General features: G+C 47.6%; 2 protein-coding genes and 1 pseudogene across 2 annotated transcripts in view; all 3 read right to left on the bottom strand.

Moving 5' to 3' along the window:
- The window catches only part of GSDME (gasdermin E), a 376936-nt gene that overhangs the window by 323645 nt on the left and 34744 nt on the right, over positions 1-18547 (bottom strand). The gene's annotated exons all lie outside the window — the stretch shown is intronic.
- OSBPL3 (oxysterol binding protein like 3) overlaps positions 1-18547 on the bottom strand; it is a 282066-nt gene that overhangs the window by 228771 nt on the left and 34748 nt on the right. The gene's annotated exons all lie outside the window — the stretch shown is intronic.
- On the bottom strand, positions 8143-9216 carry LOC100340918 (large ribosomal subunit protein uL2 pseudogene; annotated as a pseudogene).

An 18547-nucleotide genomic window follows, 5' to 3' on the forward strand; every position in this document is an offset into this window, starting at 1 on the left:
TCTACCTGTGTTTGAGGATGGCCTTGCTTATAACAAGAGCCATGTCTGATGCAATGGAAAGATGCAGGAAGATTTATAGCCAACCCTCTCTGCTGCCCAGGGAGGCAGCACCTGCAGCCTTCCTATTCAGCGTGCAGAGTCAAAGTCATTAGCACGTTCAACTCCAGGAATGGCAGATGCCACTTCTTTACCCTGGCCTTGCTCTACCCAGATTCGAGACCTGGTGGCCCAGTTGAAATGGCTGCCCATACACTACTTCACCAAATTCCAGATAGAAAATGAAGTGGGGAGTTCAGTAACTCTTCAGCAAATTCTAAGATGTTAATAATTAATTCCAGTTCTCCTAATGGCAGACAAGGGAGTCAATGTTTGCTTGAACCACCCAGATAATTGCTTATTCTTTCCACTGGCCTGGGCATGTTCTAAAAGCCTAGATATCAATTTTCACAGGAAATGGTGGCTTTCCCCTTATCTGTTTATCATTAAAAAAAAAAAAAAGGCAACGTGACCAAAGGAACAGTCTAATGCCCAGAGGCCGGGATGGCAGAAGGGGGTTGGGGAAGGCCTGACAGCACACAGAGATACAGGTGCAAGGTGGACCTCAAGGGAGAGAAAAACAGGAAGATGTCTCTCAGTGCTTCGGCTCAAGAGTCCCTAAGTGCATGATGCAGCAGTTCCTCTTCTGCGAGCTTATCTTTACGTCAGCTCAAGACTGACCTGGAAAAGTGAAAGCCATCTGAGTATTTCTAGCAGAGCCCAGAGCTGATCACTGTCAAGAAGTCTTTTGGGGGGCCATTTGGAGTGGCAGCTAAGGTGTCACCTGGGACACCAGCTTCCCATATAGAGTGGCTGGGTTTGAGTCCTGGGTTCACTCTGATTCCCTGGCAGGCAGCAGGCAATGGTCCAAGTGGTTGAGTCGCCACCACTCATGCCTCCTGGCTTCAGCCTGGCCCAGCCCCATCTTTTGTGGGCATTTGGGAAGTGAATCATTTGGGAGCCCTCTGCGTATCTTTCTGTCTCTGCTTCTCAAATGAATTAAAAAACAAACAAACAAGCATTTGACTTAATGGTTAAGATGCCAGTAAATATGCAAGCATTCCACATTGGAGTGCCCAGATTGGATTCCTGGTTCTGGCTTCTGACTTCAACTTCCTGTTACTGCAGATCCTGGGAGGCAGGGTCATGGGATGAACTGAGTTCCCAGCTCTCACCTTCGACTCTGGCCCAGCTCTGGCCATTGTGGGTATTTGGAGATAAACCAGTAGATGGGACAGATGGGGCATTCTCTCTCTCTCTCTCTCTCTCTCTCTCTCTCCCTCAAATTAAAGAATTCATCTTGATCCTCAGCCTGCAAAAATCCATTGAGCCCTGGGAGAGAAAGTAGGATTGGAGGAGGCCAAGAAGTGAGTCAGAACACTCACTGGCCCAGGGAAGCAACCTACAGTGAAACAATTTATTTTTCAGTAAGTAAGTGTTTGCAAATGGGTATATGAAATCATATTCTTATACTTAATTATAAAGTTTGGGTTTAAGAGCGTCAGATCATCAGAAGGCATTCCAGAAAAAGAAGTCCTGGAAGATAAAACTGGAGAAAGATGGGTGGAATAAAGCCAGAATTAGGATAATTAAGAATAGACCACAGGGCCGGCGCCACGGCTCACTAGGCTAATCCTCCGCCTGCGGCGCCGGCACACTGGGTTCTAGTCCCGGTCAGGGCGCCGGATTCTGTCCCAGTTGCCCCTCTTCCAGGCCAGCTCTCTGCTGTGGCCCGGGAGTGCAGTGGAGGATGGCCCAAGTGCTTGGGCCCTGCACCCGCATGGGAGACCAGGAGGAAGCACCTGGCTCCTGCCATCAGATCAGCGCGGTGCACTAGCCACAGCGCGCTGGACACGGCGGCCATTGGAGGGTGAACCAATGGCAAAGGAAGACCTTTCTCTCTGTCTCTCTCTCTCACTGTCCACTCTGCCTGTCAAAAAAAAAAAAAATAGACCACATATAAATGAATGAGAAGACAAAGAGGGCAGGGCTGGCATTGTGGCATGGTGGGTTAAAGCCCTGGCTTGCAGCGCTGGCATCCTGTATGGGTGTTAGTTCGAGTCTCAGCGACTCCACTTCCAATTCTGCTAAAGCACCTGGGAAAGCAGCGGAGGATGACCCAAGTCCTTGGGTTTCCACATCCACATGGGAGACCCGGAAGTCTCCTGACTCCTGACTCTTGGCTTCGGATTGGCTCAGCTCTGGCTATTGCGGCCATTTGGGGAGTGAACCAGTGGATGCAAGACATTGTGCTGTCTCTACTTCTCTCTGTAACTCTGTATTTCAAACGAATAAAATAAATCTTAAAAAAAAAAGAGGGAAATAACGCTTGTTACAAAACATGCCAAGAAGTACCAGTTCTAAACCTGGCTGCTCTGCTTCCAATTCAGCTTCCTGATGCACCTGGGAGGCAGCAGATGATGGCTGCTGAAGAGCAGTTCAAGGCCAACCACATGGGAGACTCAGGTGGAGTTCCCGGCTCTTGGCTCCTGCCTGGAGCAACCCTCATTGTTGCAGGCCTTTGGGGAGTGAATCAGCAGATAGACGATATCTCTCTTTATCTCTGCCTCCTTCGTCTCTCTGCCTCTTAAGTAGATTAAAATAAAAATAAGTAAATAAAGTATACCAAGACAAACTACAAATTACACCTCTTTTTTCTCACAAATGAGCTGAGCCTCATCTGTAACAGAATACTATGACATAACAATTCCTTTGATGTGAAAAGTGATGGCAGCAGAGACAAAGAGACATAAGTAATACCCCATTTGTCTTGAGGGTCACTACCTGTCCAGGCACAAGTTCAAGTTTTGAGAGCTGAGAGTCAATAATCCAGCCAATGATGACAGGTAATGAAGGCTGAAAAGGACAAAGAAACAGCAACACAAGAGGTCAGAGTGAGGCTACAGCATTGACTTCTGGGAGCAGGATCAGAATAAAATTAAAAATCAACAGGCAACTTGAAGGGAAGACCAACAAAGAATAACCTAATTCTTATTTTGCCAAGAAAACCTAAACAAACAAAAGCCATAAACTACAAATACCATGTATCACTAAAGAAAGAGGAGGACCAAAAGGGGGGGAAATATCAGAATAAGGCTAAATCTTTAAATTGAGTTCATTTAGATAAAACTCATCACAATGCCCTAGTTTCCTCCTTTCACTAGATTTTATGATTCATGAATTCTTCCTAGTCTCTATATTCTATTATGCTGGTCTATTTTATTGTGTGTTGGGTATGAGCCAAAGAGATTCATTAGGGCTAAGCGCAGGTGTAAATGTAACTGACATCCAGCCAGGCCACTGACCTGCCATCAGAGAACTCTACTGATGGGGTAAAGTTAATCTCTGACGAAGGAAAGGAAAAGTATTGGCCACACCCTCATGTTCATACCACATGAACTTAACTTCCATTGACTGAAGCTCTTGGGACCTTGCTCAGCACCTGGCCTAAGAGTAATCCGTCTCAACATTGCTCAGAAAGTGCGGGGGTAGCCCAGTGCATGAAACATCATCCAAATAGGGATGATGATAGCTAAATGGACTCTTGCTCTTTTTGGAAGGTTGGCCATGGACACATGTGGAGAGAACTTAGCTCTTCACTGTGCTAATGGCAGTAGTGTATGTTGTCCAAGTGGAGACTTCCTGAGTTAGCAACTCCCTGGTTGGCTCAGTTCTGCAGTGTGGCTCTGCCAGTGGTTTCTGGAAGCTTACTCTTGATCCTTTCTTTTTTTCTTCCCAATGACCCTATCAGCCATTTAAAGTCTGTGATGAATCATTTCCTGCTGAAACAGGTTAGAGTGCCTTCTATTCTCTGAAACTGACCCCTGATACACAGTAAATCCTACATTAAAGTGGACATAGGTGTGTAAACAAATTCATGGGGATAATGCTATGATTCAGGTGTGTACAGAATGCACTGGGGACATGGAGGAGCCAGCACCTGACCCGACCGGAGGGAGCAAAGCAATGAATCACAGTGAAACCTGATGGCCGTGTAGGAGATTAGCAGAAAAACAAGGAGAGGAGGTCACACAGGCCAAGGAAACCGTAAAAAGGCACAGATGCTGAGAGAGAAAAGAGTTGGGTTGAGAGGTAAGAAAAGTAAGAGAGGAGCTGCTGAACAGGTTGCAGGTGTTTAATAAAGACCATGCACCCCAGAGCTGCAAGGTGCTTCTGATGTGACCTTGGGTTGCCTGCGTTGGTCACATGTGCAAATACTGAAGAGGAGAGAAGAGCAGTTCAAGGCCAACAAGGAGCTTCAGAGCCCACACAGCAGCACAAGTCTTCAGTGTCCTTCTAGGTCCTATTCCTGGACTCTTAGATTTACCCTGTGGTGGCGAACAGATAAAGTGGGTTAACAAAATGTTTCAAAGTAAACAAGAAAGTTAACAAATCTGAAGTTGTTTGGAAGCCCCTGTGGGCCTCTGCAGGGACACCCGTGGCACATTCCTGCCGTATCACCCTTTGCCTGCCAGTGCTGGCGGGGGTCCTGTGTGAGTTAGCCGTCTCCTGGATCTGTCTTATAAACCCAAGAGCACCTGGCACCCTGAGCACTGGACATAAAAGAAGAAGAAGGGAAAGAATGTGAGTAGATTTGTTCAAATCTGTGTTTGCTATAAAAAATGTCCAGGAATAACATTCTCTCCTTAATCTCCCACATTCAATATCCATTTATCCATCTCCTCACCATCCATCTATCCTTTTTTTCCCCCTCCATTCCTGCTTTAATTTATTGACATGCTCTGTACCTATTTACTCCTTTATCCATCACTATAATATTGAATACTTTTCTAGTGCTTACCATGAGTTAGACAGGGCCCCACGTGCTTTCATCATTAGCTCAGTTAATGTAGTCCCCACCACAGCCCTGTGATCTGGGTGCTATTTTTATCTCCCTTTTACAGATGAGGAAATTAGAAGAGAGATCCAAGGTCACACACCTTGTATCGATGACTACCCATCTTGGTGTTCACAGCCCTTCTCTCTTCTCTCTCATCACATTGATCACCAAGTTTTTTGGCTTCATCTCCTCTGGGATTTCCTGTGGGTGTCTCCCCTTTGCTCTTTTCCTTCTAGTTTGTTCCGTACAGGCTCCCTCCCAACCACTGGGCTCCCCTGGTTTTGGACCAACTGGTCATTCTGCTTTCAACCTCTCCTTCCTCTTCCTCCTCACTTCAGAGATGGAACTCCATGCAGGTGATCTTTGTGAAATGTTTGCTTCTCAAGGCAACTGCACTGAGCCTTAAGCAGCATCTAGTGTGTCCCGCCTTAGGCTGCTACAAACAGCAGCATGAGAAACACCATGAGCAACAAAAATGCCCCACACATTCTCAAGTGCCGTAGCTGAGAACCTCTGTGTAAAGCACAATACACACACACTCAAATGGTCCTCTTCCTCAAGCCTGCTTAAAACCCTTGGATGGGTTTATTCGTTCCACAGATGTTTATTCCTCACTGTGTCTGGCCCTGTGTCAGGCAGTGGGGAAGAGTGGTGAACGGGCCAGACAGAGCCTCAGCCCTCTGAAGCACTCTGTCCAGTGCGGGTGGGGGATGTTGGACAGCTACCCATGGATGCATCAGAGGTCAAGCAGGAGAAGTGCAGGCAGGGCTGACAAGGAGCCTGCGGTGTCGTAGAGGCTCCTTGACAGGTCAAAGGTTTAAACTGCAGCCTGAAGGAGGGAATGGACATGCGTTCTGGTCACAGTTCCTGATGAGAGGGGCACCCTGAGTTCTGCAACTGCAGAAACCTGGCCAGGCTGGGGCAGAGTGGTGAGGAGGGTGGGGTGTGGAACGAGGCAGGAGAAAGCCACAGGGCAGGCAAATGTTCTTGCTATCATTTAAAAAATAAAATGCCCCGTGTTGAGTGTGCAGGTCAGTGAGAAGCCACCGCCACAGTCAAGACAGCACACTGTACGATGCTGGGCAGCACACCCACCCCCATGTCCCCCGCCCCCGATCCCTGGCAGCCACTGCTCTGCTTCTCCCTTCACTACAGAGTAGACTGGCCTGTTCTAGAGTCACGGGAAGGGGTCTTGGCACTCCCGCATGCTGCAGGTGAGGAAAAGGTTGGAGGGGAGCATGAAGGGCTGGGCGAGAGCCCTGGGCAGGCATCAGTAGTAACCTAGGCAGGATCCACATTGTGATGCTCACACGGGGGTAGAAGGGATGGGAACATACAACAAACACACCAGAGAACTTTTAGGACAGATCCATTTCCTTAGCATGGCCTCCAAGGCCTGGACCCACGGGCCCAAACCCATGCTTCCCAACAGAAAGTCCACATGCATTGTGCGCCAGGCACAGAGAACAGCCCCCAACTCCCAGAGCCAGCCACAGTCTTCCGCACATCTAAACCTGCCCATGAACTGTTCCCTTTCTCTGGAAGCCCCCCTTCCCCTTCCAGTAGAATTCCAGTCCTCCCTCATGAGCCAGCAAAAAAGTCCTCTCTTCTGGGGATCCGTCCTGGCATTGCCTGGAGGATGAAGTCCTTCCCTTCTCTACTCTCTCCCTGATCTCATCACAACCGGCACGAATGTTTGTCTGTCAATCCTGACAGATCGGGAGCTCCTTCACAGCAGGGACCATGTCATCATCATCAGCTTTGGGTGGCCTGGCACATAACAGGTGCTCAGTAGATACCTGTTGAATGCATCAGTGTCCCGCCCAATGCTCTTTATCTCCATCTCTCTCACACCAGAGGCAGTTAAAAAAAAAAAAAAAAGCACTGGGTGGTAACCACCAGAAAACAGAAATTTATTCCCACAACCAACCAGACTGGAAACAAGAGCGATGCTTCAACACCTCGTGTCTATGGCAAGACTTCACCCTGCTGATCAGAAGTAGCACCTTTGCACCCTGTTGCTGTGTTGACAAGACACAGGGAAGATCCGGAGACACAACTCTTAGGGATTTGCGGGGTGCGTTCCTAGAAGTTCCTAAGAGGCTCATTTGTGGTCGCTTAATTGTGATTGCAGAAAGAAATGACACCACCTTTTGTTCATTTTTTCCCCCTTCTACTTAATGTTTGCTTTTTACCCGAACTCCATTACCTACCCTGATTTTCTTAGATCAGAGTGAGGAGGTGGAAAGAGGAGGAAATGGGTGGAAATGATTATGTTTACATGTATACCAGTAAATATTTCAGATCATTCCAAGTTGCATTTTGAGTAATTAGTCGCTTGTTTGTCCTAACTATTAAAGTGTCCTCTGATACAAGAGAGTACCAAAAGCTATTTATGACATGAAAAAAATCCTCAAGGATATCACACTTTGAAACTTTTGAGCTTGGTGTTGTGCTTTTAACCAAAACCAGACAGAACGTTGAGCACCAATGCTCTTTGAAATCACTGTTCCATGGCCGGCGCCGCAGCTCACTAGGCTAATCCTCCGCCTTGCGGCGCCAGCACACCAGGTTCTAGTCCTGGTCGGGGTGCCGGATTCTGTCCCGGTTGCCCCTCTTCCAGGCCAGCTCTCTGCTGTGGCCCGGGAGTGCAGTGGAGGATGGCCCAAGTACTTGGACCCTGCACCCCATGGGAGACCAGGATCAGCGCGGTGCGCCGGCTGCAGCGTGCAGGCTGCGGCAGCCATTGGAGGGTGAACCAACGGCAAAGGAAGACCTTTCTCTCTGTCTCTCTCTCTCACTGTCCACTCTGCCTGTCAAAAAAAAAAAAAAAAAAGTTGCAGGGTAGGTATCTTTCTAAATTTCTTTTTTGATCATAGTGCATAAATTTAATTTGGGATTTGGGTTTTTAACTACATGCTCTTTTTTTTTTTTTTTTTTTTTTTTTAACCTGCCACACGTCTGAATTCTACACCAAGGCACCAGACTCAGGATTGGGTACGAACCTGTTTCCTAACTGGAAACACAATAGATCTCAGGGCCGGGATGCCCATTGAACTACCAAGTCCAGGATGCCATGTCCCTTCTCTCCGAAGGAAGCCTCTGGCCCAGAGCACTCTCCCTTCAGAGCTTCTGCAGCTTACCAGAGGTCCACACCATTTTCTCAGCCTTGTACCCAAGAGGCTCCAGCAGAAGACCTCCCTCCCCAAGCACAGATGTGCACTGCCCGGGTGGTTGAAGGGCAAAGATTACTAAGCCCATCACCCCTAGTTCTCTTTCTCCTGTGCAGCCTTGGTTCCACGGAGACGCTCAGTTCTGCAGGCAGCGATGAGACCCGCTTTGCGGCCAGCAGGGGCATCCCTGTGGATAGTAGAGGGTTTGCCAATATGCTGGTGGTCGTCACAGCCTGCACATGCAGCCAGCGGCTCCTTTTTGCCTTATACGTGTAGGCACGGCCGGCCTTCAGAATGGGCTTGTCAATCCAGCCAACTCCAGCCACCACACCGACCACAGCTCTGTTGGCAGAAGAGATGGCCTTCTTGTAGCCCAGGGGCAGCTTCACATGTGTCTGTACCGTCTCGTCTCGGGGTTGTGGGAGATGACGGTGGCGTAGTTCCCAGACGCCAGGCCAACGTGCCCCAGTGCCCAGGCGTCTCCTCCAGGCAGCACACGATCGTCCCCTCTTAGGCTTGGTGCCCACAGGAAGAACACTGGCAAGGCTGAGCTGCGCCTTCTTGTTACAGGATACAAACCGGCCCGTGTGGAGGCCCTCGGTGGTGATAAACAGCTCTGTCCGTTTCAGTATGGATCCCGGAAGACCACCTTAGCGAGGGGCGTGCCATGTCTCAGGGCGTGGATGATGTCCTTCACGATATCTTTGATGTAGTCGAGCCACTTGGCAAAGTCCAGGAAGGCGAGCAGCGCCGTTGTGGTGCTTCACGTGTGCGCGGGACACGGAACCCACTCCCTTCCTCTGCCCACGGATCACACGGCCCATGGCAGCGCATCTTTCCACAAGGGCAGCCGAAAGGACTACATGCTCTTGATTCCCTTAATTCCCTGGATTCCTTTAATAAAGGGGCAATTTAATTCATTCATTCATTCTCTCTCTCTCTCTCTCTCTCTCTGGTATACAACAGCACTTTAATTGGCATAACCGGTAAAGCCGCCATCACCTCTAGTGCCAGTATCCCATATGGGCACTGGTTTGAGTCCCAGATGCTATACTTTCAATCCAGCTCTCTGCTATAGCCTGGGAAAGCAGCAGAAGATGGCCCAAGTCTTTGGGCCCCTGCACCCATGTGGGAGACCCAGAAGAAGCTCCAAGCTCCTGGCTCCTGGCTTTGGATCGGTGCAGCTCCAGCTGTTGCGGTTGGGGTGTAAACCAGCAGATGGAAGACTTTCTCTCTCTCTCTCTCTCCTTCTCTGTCTGTTTAACTCTGACTTTCAAATAAATAAATCTTTAAAAAAAATTGTTTCTTTCACAAGGATGTCTTGTTGGGGCCTAATGTTCTAACTTAACAGTAAAAAAAAAAAGCTGTCATTATCTCTTAAAGAAGGAGAATTGCATACAAAACCTTACATAAATTATAATGAATGCACTGACAAGTGGCAATGCAAATCATTTGCAACTCAAAGCAAGTTACAATTCACAGTGTTCCCGCGGGAAAACACCAGTCAAGAAAGGAAACTGGATCCTTAGGCTCAGATTTTTTTTTTTTTTTGAGATTTATTTATTTATTTGATAGGACAAATTACACACACACACTGAGAGAGAGAGAAAGAGAGAGAGAGAGAGAGAGTGAGTCTTCCATCTGCCGCTTCAATCCTGAAATGGTCACAATGGCCAGAGCTGGGCCAAACCGAAGCCAGGAGCCAAGAGTTTCTTCCAGGTCTCCTGTGTGGGCGCAGGGGCCCAAGGACTTAGACCATCTTCCACTGCTTTCCCAGTCCATAGTAGAGAGCTGGATTGGAAGTGGAGCAGCCGGGACTCAAACCGGCACCCATAAGGGATGCTGGCACTGCAGGCAGTGGCTTTACCTGCTACACTATAGCGTTGGCTCCTAGGCTCAGATTTTCCCAAGTCTATTAGACAGGCAAGACTGAGATGACAACTGGTTTAGGAACTCACGCTGAGATATCCTGGAGTGTCACCTCTGACACATTAAGCCCTGCACAGGTTATATAACTGTGGTCACACAGAGTGACCAAGCCCTGGACTGCTGTGCAAGCATGTTCTGGCCCCAGCCTCCAAGTGACAGGGACAATATACCAGCAGTTTAACCAAAGATATGTAAAAGGTATTAAACATAGGCCAACAGAACATTTAACTTGATTACAAGGTCATAATCAGCAATAAGGTCTACAGTCTAGGGCGGTTTATCAGATATGAACTTCAAGGACAAATTTCTTTTCAAAGACTTTTCCAGATTAGTGAGACTGACATGTGGTATCTACAAGGGGACTTTAGAAAGTTCCTGGAAAAGTGGAATTAACATTTTTATTTAAGTATAAAAAAAACCTGAAAGCCACAGAGTTTTCCTGTAATCTATACTTTCCATGAACCTTTTGAAGACCCCTGCAAATGATTGGACTTTGGCAATGAGTGCTAGCGTCAGCTCAGCCTACACAGCAACACTGGCAGTGGAGTTGGAGGGCCCATCTGGTCTTAACTCCTGCTTGTGGATGCGCACTTGCTGGAAGGCAGCCAGGGAGGCCAGGACACCGCGCACCTGCACCCTGGGGAGCGATAATCTTTATCTTCATGGTGCTAGGTGCCAGAACGGTGCCACTAAAAGTCAATGTGACCCTGATGGAGCTGGAGGCACAGGATCCCACACCAGGAAGGAGGGCTGGAAAAGCAGCACTAGACAGGTGAACCAGGCACTGCCCAGCTGGCCATGGGCAGCTGATAGTCCCTCTCCAGGGAGGACGTGGCCATGGCCGCTGCCACTCCAGGTCTGGTGCAGCATGCCACAGCTCCTTGATGTGGCGTGGTCATGGTGGTGCAGCACAGCCATGCTGGTTCTCCAGGATCTTCTGGAATCCACCAGGACCAATTCAGAAAGGCAAACAGGAAGGTGAAGACCCTGTAGATGGGTCCCCCAGGGGACGACCCCCTCACTAGAGTCCCTGTTGATGTCACTGGTGCAATACGTCCAGAGATAGCTTGATCTGCGTGGCTGGGGCACAGCAGGTGTCTCATGTGATCTGAGTCATCTCTCACGTCCAGGAGGCTCAAGGGCCTTCGTCAGCACCATGGTCCTCTTGGGGCCTCATGCATCTCGCTGAAGAAAGTGTGGTGCCAGATCTTCTCCAAGATGTCCCAGTAGGTGACCATGCTGAGCCTGTTCTGGGCCCCATCTCCATGTGAAATTCTTTTGCCTGCCATCACACCACAGTACCTGGGCACCCAAAGGCGGAGGGGAGCAAGGCCAAAGGCAGTTTTGCTCAGGAAGCCACTACCACTGATGAACACAGGGCAGCCGGCTCTAGGTGAGGGCTCATTTTTTTTAGTAGATTTCAAATGTTTATTTATTTTCATTTGACAGAGAGAGACAAACACACAGAGAAAGACAGAGAGCTCTCCCATCTACTGGTCTACTCCTACAAATGTCAGCAATATCCAGAGCTGGGCCAGGAGCCAGGAACTCAAACCACATGTGTGGCAGGCACCCAAGTACTTCGGCCATCACCTGCCACCTCCCCGCAGGGTGTGTATCAGAGGTGGAGCCAGACTCAAACCCAGGCATTCCAATATGACCTTGGCGGGGGTGGGGTGGTAGGGTGGGTGCTTCAAGCAGCATTTTAACCACTGCAAATAAACTTTTGAGTTTAGAATAGTTCCAGATTTACAGAAAAATTATGAAGATAGTATAAAGAGTTCTCACATAGCCCTTACCGAGTTTTCCCTACAATGAGCACTAATTAGTAGCACTATTCTCACATTTGTGCAGTGGATTTGTTACCACTAACAAGTCTTGATACGTTATTCACAGTTTTTGCCTGATATTCTTTTTTCTGTGCCAGGGTCCCGACAGGATGACACATTGTGTCCAGTCCTTGTGTCTCCTTAAGCTCCTCTTAGCTGTGGCAATTTTCCTTGGTTTTGAATACCTTGATCATTTTTTTTTGCTTGTTTTGTTGTTCTTATAAAAAATAAGATTTAAAATGCATTTAACATGAAACTTCCCATTTTAACCACCTTATGGAATTAAATCCATTTGCATGATTGTGCAATGACTACCACCACCCAACCCCAGAACTTTCCCTCCTCCCAAACTCTACCTGTTAAACACACACGCCACAGTGTCCCCTGCTCAGCTCTGGTAGCCATGGCTCCATTTCTCAATCTCCATGAATTATTCTCTTCTAGGTACTTTGCATAAATGCATCAGACAGGATTTGTCCCTTTGTGTCCAATATATTTCCCTTAATGTAATTTCTTCAAGGTTCATCCATGTTGTCACACGGATCAAGATTTATCTATCTATTTTGAAAGACAGAGTTAGAGAGACACCTTCCATCTGCTGGTTCAGTCTCCCTGGTGGCTGCCACCGCCAGCCCTGGACTGGGCTGAAGCCAGGAGCTTCATCCAGGTCTCCCATGAGGATGGCAGAGGCCCAAACACTTGGGCTATTGTCCAGTGCTTTTCCTAGGCCATTAGCAGAGAGCTGGATAGGAAGTAGAGCTTCTACCCATATGAGATGCCGGAGCTGTGAGCAGATTCTGTTCTTCTTAAGACTGAATACTGTCCTATTGCTTGTGTATATCTCATTTTGTTGCTTATCTGCTGTTGGACTTGAGGACTGCTCACACCTTTTGGCTGTTGTGTCTTTTCCAATTGCTGGGAAATAGGATAAATGAGAGAGTTAACTTGTCCCAAACCAAAGATGACAGAGAAAATTAAATGATTTTAGCACTGCGTGTTATCTCTCTATGTAGGGAACCAGACAATAGCAAACATGGATAATGATCTGTGGAGAGAGGACAGGAGATAGAAATGTTCAGAGGAACAGTGATTTAGCACAGGGTTTTGTAAGCTAAATAGGCCCATTAGGCAAATAAGGGAAGCTGTGTACTCCAAGAGAAGATGCACTTATCCATGCCAAGTCACGAAACAGTATTCAGTGTGTATGCAAACAGCGCCATTCAAGTTCACTGCTCTCTGCACATCTAGGATGGTCAAAAGTAGACCTTGATGCCAGATCATCTGGGTTCAAGTTCCGGCTTTACCTCTTATAAACCATGTCGACCAGAAGGCATAGAACGCAATTCTTTTTTTGTTCTTTTTTATATTTATTTATTTGTAAGTCAGAGTTACAGAGAGAGAGGAGAGGCAGAGAGAGAGAGAGAGAGAGAGAGAGAGAGAGAGAGAGAGAGAGTCTTCCATCCAATGCTTCACTCCCCAATTGGCCAGGATGGTCGGAGCTGTGCTGATCTGAAGCCAGGAGTCAGGAGCCTCCTCCAGGTCTCCCACGCGGGTACAGGGGTCTAAGGACTTGGGCCATCTTTTGCTGCTTTCCCAGGCCACAGCAGAAAGCTGGTTTGGAAGTGGAGCAGCCAGGTTTTGAACCAGCGCCCATATGGGATGCCGGCGCTTCAGGCCAGGGTGTTAACCCAGCTGCGCCACAGCGCCAGCCCCCGAACACAATTCTTGACCTCACTTTTATTATCTGTCAGGAGTGGGAGAGACACAAAGTAATACCTCCACCAAAGGACTTTGAACATTAAATTACCTTCTAGCATAAGAAAACTTTTACTACATATTCTTATGAGGACTTGAGGTTGACAAGGGCTTAATCAAGAAAAGCCATGTAAACCTCACTGAGGGAAACGCTGAGGTGTTTCACTCAGGGCTTGCAGAGGCAGCTCTGCACCCAGAGAGCCTCGTGGGGGATGGAAGGAAATCGGAGTGCGAGAGTAGCAGAGGGAACATGGGTACCTGCTTCAATAGCCCCGGGGAGACAGGAAGCCCTGGGGTAGGCAGCAGTGGTGGGGATGGTGGCTGATGGGAAACAATGAATTTAAGAGGGTAAAATTGATAGAAACTGCTGGCCACCTAGATGTGAGGAGAAAGAGATGGGCAAGCAGCTGAGACCACATAACAGGATCTGGCTTGGGCAACTTGGTTGACTGAAGAGCCACCCACCAATATCATGAAGTAGAAGGAGGTGCTGGTGCGATGGCTCAGCAGGTTAAGCCGCCACTTGCAATGCCGGCATCCACATTGGAGTGCCGGGTCAAGTCCCAGCTACTCTGCTTCCAATCCAGCTTCCTTCTAATGCACCTGGAAAGACAACAGAAGATGACCCACGTGCTTGGGACTCTTCCACCCATGTGGCAGGCCTAAACCTGGCTGTTGCAGCCATCTGGGGAGTAAACCAAGCAGATGGAAGATCTCTTTCCCTCTCCTCTCCTCCTGCCCTCTCTCTGCTGCTCTTTCAAATAAATAATCTTTTTTAAAAAAGAAAGAAAGAAACTGTGGTTTGGGAGGGTGGGCTGTTCGCTCACAAGTGTGGAGACAAATAATGGCCTCAGTGTTTGTCCCAATGACTTTGAGACACCAAAGACTGGGGAAGGGAAGGAGATGGAGAGGGGAGTGGCTGGGGGAGGAGTTATTTTTATTTAATCATTTATTTACTGCCTTTGTTTGGGCATAGCAAAATGTTTTCTGTACTGCCCCCAGCCATCTGCCTGTTGTTCAAGAGATCAGAGTTAATTCCACAAGGATGCTGGGAAACTCAGAACAGAAACCTGGGCTGTTGACAGGGACATCAGTGGCGGATGTGTGCAAGCAGGGAGTTAAGCAGCCACCGTCAGTAGGGTCTTCTGTCCTCCATTGTTACCTAGGGGCAGCATTGGGAGGGACATCTTGGTGTGTGAATGAATTGTGCCTATTATTCAACTACCTGCGATTATAAAAGTGGCATGACAGTCAGTACTCAGGGGAGCCTGTGTCTCACAAATGGGACAAATGAGCTGGGCTCTCTGACGAGCAGTGGATCGACCTCTCCCATCATTAATTGCTCAGGTCATCCCACAAGGCTCCTTCTTGCAGGAGAATTGATCCTGGTTGCAAATGCTGGACTCCAGTAGATGTGCAGGCTGCAACTGCAGAGGCAGGTGGCGCGGACTCATCTTCTGTCTGCAAAGCAAAGTCTTCCTGCCTCCTCTCCCTGCTCTTGCTCGCTGACCCAAAGGACAACTTGTGGGGATGTTCTCTTCCTTCTAAGATGAAAGGAGGTAGCAGGTGTTTAACCTACTGGTTACGAAGCCCACAACCCACATCAGAGTACCTAGGTTCAAGTCTTGACTCTGCTCCTGACTGTAATTCCTGTTAAAGTGCATCCTGGGAGGTGGCAGTGATGGCTCAAGTACTTGCACTCTTGGGAGACCTGGATTGAGTTCCTGGCTGCTGGCTTTGGCCTGACAGCCCAATATGATGCACATTTTGGGGGAGTTAACTAATGGATGGGAGAACTTTCTCTCTCTCTCTCTCTCTCTCTCTCTCTCTCTCTCTGTCTCTCAAATAAAAAATAAAAAGTGAGAGGCTGGGGGGCATTTGGCACTGTGGTTAAGTCACCCGTTGGACACCAGCATCTCAGGTAAGAGTGCCTGGTTTCAGTCCTGGCTTCTCTTCCAACCCAGCTTTCTGCTAAAGAGCACCCTGGGAGGGAGCAGGTGATGGCTCAAGTGCTTGGGAGGCTACCACCCACCTGGGAGACCTGGATGGAGCTCCAGACTCCTGACTTTGCCCTGGTTGTTGAAGGCATCTAGGGGAGTGAACCAGCAGACAGAAGCTCTCTTTCAAATACAATGACAATTTAAAGAAATTTAAGTACAGCATACCCAACTAGGTACAGTATACAATACTTGATAATGATAATTTTTTAAAAATTAAGAAGAGCTAAAAAAAAAAAACCCAGCACTTCTGTTCTTGTTAGAGAACAGCTCTGCTAAATGCAGTGTCCTTTGCTTTGGAAAATTGTATGCTCTTTATACACAATTATGCAAATTGCTAGTACATCAGACTTTAAATTCTTTTAAAGGGGGAAAACAGTAGCTTCTCTACATCCCATATCCCTTTGCTGACCTGTTATGATATTTTCATACTGATTTCTTTTTTCATGTTTATTGTCTCCACATTTCAGTGAAGTTTTCAAAAGCAGAAACTAAATACTATTCATATTCCCTGTGCCTAACACGGGACTGCTCATAGCTGGTGCTACTGAAGCTTTATCACATTATTCAAAGGATCAATGAAATTACCCAAGAGGAAAAAAACAAGGTCACTGGGTTAATACACACTGTGGTTATAACCAGACATTCATAAATGTTGAACAAAATGTCAAAAAGCATTTGAAGCTAATTCATAAAGAATGGAATATGTTGTGGGTTTTTTCCTAATGAAGTTGTGGTCAATAGGAATTTTATTTATTTGTTTGTTTATAAAGGCAGGAGAGGGGAGAATGAGAAAGAGAGATCCTGCATCTGCTGGTTCACTCCCCAAATGACCACAACATGGCTACAACAATCAGGTCCGTGCCAGGCTGAAGCCAGCAGCCAGGAATGCCATCAGAGTGCCCCTTGTGTGTGGCAGGGGTCCAAGTACTTGGGTCATCTTCCACTGCTTCCCCAAGTGTATTAGCAGGGAGCTGGATAGGAAGTAGAACACCTAGGACATGAACTGGCACTTCGATATGGGATGTCCATGTGGCAAGAGGTACCTTACCCTCTCTATCACAATGCTGGCCCATAAATTTTGTTTTGAAATGATTTTGAGGCATACAGAAGAGCTGCGAAAACAGTACAGAGATGTTCACCAATAGCACTCAACCTGTTTCCACAAATGTTAACATCTTAAATAACTATAGTAATGTCATTAAAAAAAAAATAGAATGGGCAGGTGTTTGGCATAGTGGTTAAGGTGCTGCTTGTGACTCCTGGATCTCACATCAGAGTTCCTAGTTCAAGTTCTGACTCTTCTGCTTCCAAGCCAGCTTCTTGGTGGTGCACACACTGGGAAGTGGCGGTGATGCCTCAAGTAGATGTGTCCCTATCACCCATGTGGGAGTCTCAGATTGAGTTCCAGGCTCCTGGCTTCAGCCTGGCCTAGCCTTAGCTGTTGTGGGTACTGGGGAGTGAACCAGCAGAAGGAAAATCAATCTTTCTCTCTCTTTAAAGTAAAAAGGAAAATAAATAAAAATTTTTAAAAAAGAAAAGAGACTTAGACATCATTGTTCACTAAGCAATACAAATAAGGGTGGGTATTTTAAAAAACAAAATTTAAAATTTAAAAACCAAGGAAGTTAACGAGGCATAATGCTGTTAATTTTTTTTTTTTTTTTTTTTGGACAGGCAGCGTGGACAGTGTGAGAGAGAGACAGAGAGAAAGGTCTTCCTTTTGCCGTTGGTTCACCCTCCAATGGCCGCTGCGGCCGGCGCACCGCACTGATCCGAAGGCAGGAGCCAGGTGCTTCTCCTCGTCTCCCACGGGGTGCAGGGCCCAAGGACCTAGGCCATCCTCCACTGCACTCCCTGGCCACAGCAGAGAGCTGGCCTGGAAGAGGGGCAACCAGGACAGAATCCGGCACCCCAACCAGGACTAGAACCCAGTGTGCCGGCGCCGCAAGGTGGAGGATTAGCCTATTGAGCCACAGCGCCGGCCAATGCTGTTAATTTAAACTCAGTATTTGAATTCTTCTTGTCTATTCCCTAAGGCCTATTTCCTGTCCCAGGAACCAGTGCAGGATTTCACATTGTATTATGTCATGTCTCCTTAATCTTTTTCAATCTGTGACAATTCCTTAGTGTTCTCTTGTCTCTCGTGGCTGTAACATTATTTATATGTTATTTATTAGAGAGAGAGAAAGAGAGAAAAGAATCTCCCATCTGCTGGATAGTTCCTCAAATGCATGGAATGCCAGGACTGAGCAAAGCTTAAGCCAGGAGTCAGGAACTCAGTTCAGGTCTCCCACATGGGTGGTGGGGACCCAAGGCCTTCAGCCATCACCTGCTGCCTCCCAGGGTCTGCATCAGTAGGAAGCTGGAATTGCGAGGAGACCCAGGCCTCAAAGCCTGGTTCTCTGATAGGATGTGGGAGTCCTCATCAGCAGCTTAACCACTAGACTAAATGCCCATCCCGCTACGTTGTTTATGAGGATATTAGGCTATTTGCTGAATGATGTATTGGATTATTGTCGATGAACAGTTAAGAGGCTATTCTAAAATTATTTCCATGAGTTTTGACCTACAAGCTTTTTGAAAGCCTGTGAACCTTCCAAGGCTATGTCAGAAATGGGGAAATTAATAACCTTAGGTAAGACAGTCTTGTTTCCTTCAAAGGAGCCAATGGACATCAAACAGTATGAGCCAGACTTCATTATAACTCAGGGTCAGTCTCCCTGGAAACCAGACTCAGAGGGAAGACATAGGAGAGTAGGCTATTCCAGGGCAGCTGCCATTTGCCTGTCTAATGAGAGTCGTGGTCGGGGAGAGCGATTGTGGATATTGGAGGATCCATGAAGGCAGATGAGGGTGTCCTCCAGCTGTTTTTCAGTATTTCTCAAAGCCCAAAAGCAAACTCTGTATTTACCCATGACAAGGACAAGTGAGCTGATGACAATGTCAGATTTCAAAACTGATTCTGATTGGCTAATCTTGATGCAT

This window comes from Oryctolagus cuniculus, chromosome 16, assembly GCF_051225735.1.
Source record: "Oryctolagus cuniculus isolate XC-2025 breed Fujian yellow rabbit chromosome 16, ASM5122573v1, whole genome shotgun sequence".
Taxonomy (NCBI): Eukaryota; Metazoa; Chordata; class Mammalia; order Lagomorpha; family Leporidae; genus Oryctolagus; species Oryctolagus cuniculus.